The sequence below is a fragment of the Protopterus annectens genome, chromosome 6.part1 (assembly GCF_019279795.1).
Source record: "Protopterus annectens isolate FY-2018-M chromosome 6.part1, PAN1.0, whole genome shotgun sequence".
NCBI classification, from domain to species: Eukaryota; Metazoa; Chordata; order Ceratodontiformes; family Protopteridae; genus Protopterus; species Protopterus annectens.
Genome location: NC_056738.1, coordinates 211,374,049 through 211,380,656, shown reverse-complemented (window position 1 = coordinate 211,380,656; position 6,608 = coordinate 211,374,049). Strand labels below are relative to the sequence as shown.

General features: G+C 43.1%; 1 non-coding gene across 1 annotated transcript in view; it reads right to left on the bottom strand.

The window, feature by feature from the left end:
- LOC122805746 overlaps positions 1–137 on the bottom strand; it is a 154-nt gene extending 17 nt beyond the window's left edge. Inside the window, exon 1 of the ribosomal RNA XR_006365443.1 lies at positions 1–137. This exon is cut by the window's left edge and continues 17 nt beyond it. This is a non-coding gene — a ribosomal RNA (5.8S ribosomal RNA).
- Positions 138–6,608: the final 6,471 nt, after the last annotated feature.

Here is a 6,608-nt window from a genome sequence, read left to right as displayed (position 1 = left end):
TAGCCCCGAGAGTAACCCGGGGCCACAATGTGCATTCGAAGTGTCGATGATCAATGTGTCCTGCAATTCACATTAGTTCTCGCAGCTAGCTGTGTTCTTCATCAACACATGAGCCAAGTGATTCACCGCTCAGAGTCATACAGGTTCTCGTTCGCTGGGGGCACTGCTGCCTGAGCAGTGTCTCATCTTGAGACGAGCACACCTGGTCTCACGGGTGGCGTCACGGGACCCCGGACTGGGGTTACTGGCCCCACACCATGGGACAGCAGGGACCCCCATGGCGACCAGCCCGCGGCTCCACCACCAATGCTCTGGGTCTTTGAACCAACCCCAGTGCAGAGTGGGGCATCCTCCACAGGTACCCATGACCGACATCGAGGAGAGAGGACTCCGGTGTGCCACCCCCAGGGGCGGACCCGCATGGCCAGAGGGGAGGCTGCCACTCCCCTGCCAGGACGGCACCCTCTCCCTCCCTTTACTGCATGGAGAGCCAGCCACCTCCGGGGCATGTGGGTCATACACGGATCATCCACAAACACGCTTGGCTCTTACTCTCTTACTCCCTTCCTTTCTTACTTTGTCTCTGTCTGTCTCTCTCTCTCTCTCTCTCTCTCTCTCTCTCTCTCTCTCTCCCTCTCTGGTGGATGTGGAAAAGTACATCTGTTTTGCATAGGCAGCAGCTTGAGTTTTGTAAGTAATGCTCATGATCAGCTGATGGCCTATGCACGAATTGCATTCCCCCACTTGCTAATTGCATGTGGAATAGCTGTGGTATCATTCCGATAGCCAACTGCATGGAAACACACTCCTATAACTAAGCACTTCATGTAGGTGTTGGCCCTTTTCCTTCACTGTGAGAAGGACTTCATGTGGGTGTTTGACAAACAGCATCACAGAGGGTAGTTGGAAATACCTCTTACAACATACACTGCGGAGACTGACCAACAAACAGGAGTGGAATGTTCCAGACATGGGGAAAGAATGTAAGTATTGCTGTTCTACATTTGAGGTAATGTTGGTTTAACAGGGTTTGTGTGGATATGGCTGTTCTACATGATTTAAAGTTTGGCATGACAGTGTTACGTGGTTGAGGAAACTCTCACTTGTAGGGCTATCTGCAGACTGGCCAGAGTTTGGAGTCTTAAATGTGGTGTGTTACTCACACATTTCCTATCTTTAGAAATGCAGTAGCATACTCTGATGATTGCAGTCAGTACATGGTGACATCCATGTGAGTTACTGACTTCATATCCCTCAGAAGAGATATGTCACAACAAACCCTTTTACACCAGGAAATGTCTCAGTTTATCACAGCAATATGTCAATATTGGCCATGTGTTTGTGCCTCCATCCCCCATGTCCGTCACCCTTTGTCCATATGTCATGCAGTAAGAGGTGCATATGTATAGTACATCATTATTTACTGACATCATACCTGATAACAAGCCAGTGAGATATCAGACTGCTAGACATGTTATGTATAGTAAGCCTTATATTTGACCACAAAACCTGGACATTCTGTTGTAGTCTGTACAGTAGTGAGGTCTGTGTACTTATGGTGATTGTTGGCAGAGTATGTATTGTGAATGTTACCTGGCCTGTGTACAGGCTGTGGTAGATGTTATTGTTCTTGGTCCTGTTCTATCTGACGTTGCATGCTGCTCCAGTTTATGGTACCCTATCAGCGTACATGTTTGTAGGGCCAGACTGACACATGTCCAAAACCACAGTCAGTCTTCAGACTACACTGTGTATTGGCCCAGTATATGTAGGTTTAGTGTGTGCATGGCACATATGAGGATGGTTTTGTTCACACACTCCATATACTGTACTATTAATTACGCTTACCATAATGTGACTTTGACTGTGTTCAGACTGGTTGTGGGTTTGCACTTTCACACTGGTGTCTGTTACTCCATGCTGTTACATGGCTGTAGTGCCTGCTATATTTGCAAGTACATGTGCATTCCCACATAAAAAACTTGGGTAAGTGTTGTGGCAGTCTGCCTGTAGTTTACACAGTGCTTTGTGACATGCCTAGCAGCTCAGTGTATTTACCTAGTGTGATGTTATGTCCAGATATTATGTCCAGATATTTGCCAGATGAACAGTTGCCTGGCCACCATAAGTGTTGTGTATTTCTGAAAAAGCAGTGGGGATGCTGTGAAGATGTATGTCACTAACTAGTGGGAAGTCTGTGGGCTTGGGACCTCTGCAGTTAATATGTGTTAGGACTGACAGGAGTGTGTGAATGCATCAACTGTGTGAGCTTATCTATTCCAGTAATTTTGTGATATCCCCATTTACATGGCTGCAAACATCCACTTTGTCAGGCTTGGTCCACGTCTTGCACTAAGGAGTTCTGTATATACCTCTGGACTGACCAGATTATGTCAAACTGTCCACATTTATTGGTCATATCCCTGCTGTATTCAACAGGATCATTACTGTAATTTGTGTGGTACTTCACTATGATGATCTTATGTCTGCCAGTAACTGATTGTGTACATGTCAGTATCAGAAGTGACTTCCCATACAACATGTCTGTTAACACAACCCCTGTTACTGTCGCAACAGTCTATATTTATACCAGCAATACTAACATAACATCCCCTTTCACTAAGAGGTTGTGACTATTGGTGCTGACGTATGACTCCACTACATGTTATGGGCATATATTATATATATATATATATATATATATATATATATATATATATATATATATACGTATATATATATATATATATATATATATATATATATATATATATATATATATATATATATATATATATATATATATATCTATAATATATGTGTGTGTGTGTGTTGTGTGTGTGTGTGTGTGTGTGTGTGTGTGTGTGTGTGTGTGTATATATATGTGTGTGTTGTGACTGTTATGTGTGTGTTTGAGGGACTGTAAGATGTATGTGTGTGAGTTTCATTTGTGTTTCTATTGGCGCAATCTCGGAGTTAGAATATATAAGTAGGGGGTGGGGGGGTGCAGCCCTATGGGGATATAGGGGGGCTTGGCCCCCCACTTATGCATAGTTTAGATGAGTTTATTTGATTGTGGGGGGAGTTGTGTGTATGTTCATGTGTATACTGTATGTGTAGCGTAATTAAGGGATTTTGAATTTCGCAGTTGTGTGTTTTCTAAGTTGTGAGTTGTGGTTGGGGTTTTGGCTTTGTGGTTTCGAAATACTGAATTTTGAGATTGCAGTATTTCCAAATTACAAAGTGGACCCATATATATATAAATATATATATATATATATATATATATATATATATATATATATATATATATATATATACACATATAAACATATACACACACACACACACATATATATATATATTTATAAATATATAAATATATATGTGTGTACGTACATGTGTATATATATATATATATATATATATATATATATATATATATATATATATATATATATATATATATATATATATATATATATATATATATATATATCCATAACCTTGTTGTGTTGTATATACCTTCCCAGATGTATCCCACCATATTTATCTGATATGTGTATATTTAGATATAACAACATACTGATTTAACACTATTACTAAACAATTGTAGAAGTCAAAGCAGTTGTTCACTACTATTCAGTATGTGTACTGACAGATATAGTTGAACAAACAACAAACATCTTCACAGCTGTAATAGCTTAGTGGTTAACTGCTGTGACTATAGTTTACAGGTTGTTGGGTTCAAGGGCTGCTTATTTTGTTGTGAGGCAGATGAAGGACTGTTGGATACATAGGTTCATAGGTTCATAGGTTTATACTAGGCTATCTGCCCTAAGGCATTTATAAGCCTAGCCCAAAGTTTTGTGGCTTACGCCACCCCTTATGTTAAAAAATACTGTGCCCATTAGTTTGTTGTGCCTCTGTCCAGCAGTGACACAGAGATGATTCCCGGGGTAAACCTATGATCTCCCATCCACCGGTCAAGATTTCTCTTGAACAGAGCCAGTGAGGTGCTCTGCCTCACATGGACCAGGATTTTATTCCACAGCATAGGGAGTCTCTGGGTGACAAATCTATCCCTCCAGCATGTCCTATTTATATCCGTGCTAAGGTTTAAGTCGCTTGCTCTAGTGGATCTGGTAGATTTGGATTTTTTGAGGTGGAGCATGTCCATTAATTCCGGGTTGGACATGGCCTTGTATGTCAAGCACAGGTTACCTCTGAGCAGGTATGCGACTGAATAGAGCTGGAGTTTCTTCAGTCTGGCAGCATATGACAGATTTTGGAGTCCCTTTATCCTTTTGGTGAGGAACTTTTTGGGTCTCTCCAATTGCTGCAGGTGTCGGGTGAGATACATCCCGAATGGGGCATTGTACTCGATCATTGGTCTGATAAGTGAAGAGTACAGGGGAACAATGACCTCACTTGATCTGGATGTGAATCCCTTCATGATCAGGTGAGCAATGTAGAAGGTCTTTCTAACCACTTAAGCAATGTGAGTGTCAAAAGAAAGGCCACTGTCAACCTGGGTCCCCAGGTCCCTGATAAACTCTTCTGTGCTTAATGGATTGCCACCTATATGGTAGCTTGGGGTTACCTTGTTTTTCCCGAAGGGTATGACTATACATTTTTTGGCATTTAACTTCAGGCCATGGCTCTGGCACCAGTTATCAGTTTCCGTGAGACCCCTCTGAAGGATATCTGTGTCCGATGTACTTTCCACTATGGCGCCCAGTTTGCAGTCATCTGCAAACTTTGTCAGCCATAGTCCTCCTATGTTAGCCTGTACCTCTGAGAAGTAGATGCCGAACAACAGGGGGCCAAGGACTGAGCCCTGTGGGACACCACTTGTGACCGGCATGGAGTCTGCATGGCGCCAGCAACTCTAACCCTGTGAGTTCTGTCCTTTAGCCAGTTTGCAACCCATCTTGTGACATATGGGTTTACATTTAAGCTGGTAAGTTTCTCTATAATACCCGAGTAGGGTATTGTGTCGAAAACTTTTATAAGGTCAAGGTAGGCTGTATGGACTGCCTTTCCCTCATCAATGGCCTTGGTGACTGTTTCGAAGAAGTCGACCAAGTTCAAAAGGCATGATCTGCCCTTGACAAAGCCAAACTGGGTCGGGTCCAATGTCTGCAAGTCCCTTATGTCTTTGTTAATGAGTTCCATTATGATCCTCTCAATAGCTTTGCAGACCAGGCTTGTTAAGCTTATGGGGCGGTAATTACCAGGGTCCGTAGAGGTACCACCTTTGTGGAGTGGGACCACAGTTGCCGTACGCCACTCCTTGGGCACGTATCCTGTGGTAAGGCTAAGATTAAACAGCTGCCTTATATGCGGGTTTAGTTCCTCGTTGAGTTTGTGTAGCACACAGCCGGGGACACCATCCGGTCCCATTGATGCTGTGTTTTTAGCTTTAGAGAGAGCAGCTTTCACCTGCGCATTTGAGATGTCTGGGAGGCTACACTCCGTTGGGATAGTTATCTCTCCTTTTGGGGGGGGGGTGAAGTTTGCACTGAACCTGTCTGCCAGTATGTTGGCAATGTCTGTGGGTTCAGTGATTTTTGTATCATTTTGGACTAATTCTACGCATATCTGGGAGTTTCCACCCAGGTTTCTAACATAGCTGAAGAAGGCCTTATGATTGTCTTTTGAATCTATTGCAATTTTCTAACCAAATTTGGCCTTGGATGATTTTATGAGTGCTCGTATTTTTTTACTAATAATGATCAAGGGTGTCTTCTCTTTTATGGATTTTACTCTAACATGTAACAGCTTTCTCCTCTTATTGTAAAGTTTGTTTATGGCTGGGGTCCACCAGACTGGACGTTTGCCCTTGGTGGAAAGAGTCTTGGTTTTATTAGGGATTGCCTGATCCATGCAGTCCTGGAGGTGTTCGTACAAGGCATTTGTAAGGGCTTCCGCAGCTTGGGTTGTGGTTTCCACTGGCTCGGGAGCCTTGAAGGATACCACATCAGTCTTGAGTAGTGTGAAGTTTGCTTTAGAGATGTTCTTCACTGTGGTCTTTTTTGTTTGGGGTGGGGGCGGGATGTGGATTTCCAGTGAGATAAGTTTGTGATCTGATCTCACCAATGAGGGATATACTTCCGGTGTGGAGCATTTTGTCCCCATGTTTGTGATGATGAGATCTAGTATATTTTCTCCCCTTGTGGGAATGGTGACTAGTTGTTCCATGGCATTTGAATTTATGAACTCCAGGAACCTTTGGGCTAGAAAGTTGGGGCTTGAGTAATGTTCCCAGTCGATATTCGGGTAGTTGAAGTCACCCAATATAATGGTGTTTGGAGATACATTTATACCCTCCAGTGTCTTCAGGAAGGCTGTGTGGGGTTCCTGAGTTTGAGAGGGTGGCCTGTAGCATGCTACAAATTGTAGAGCAGTTTTGCCTATGGTTAATTGCACCTGGATGGTTTCCGATGCTTCGTGCGTTGCCACCAACCTGGAGGTGTGGGTATCCTTGATGAATATGGATACACCCCCTCCTTTTGTGGTGTGGTCCGGGTTTTGGGGCTGGAACGCATGATATGAGGTAAAATCTGATAGTGCCGGGGTGCTCTCAGGAGCCTTGAACCAGGTTT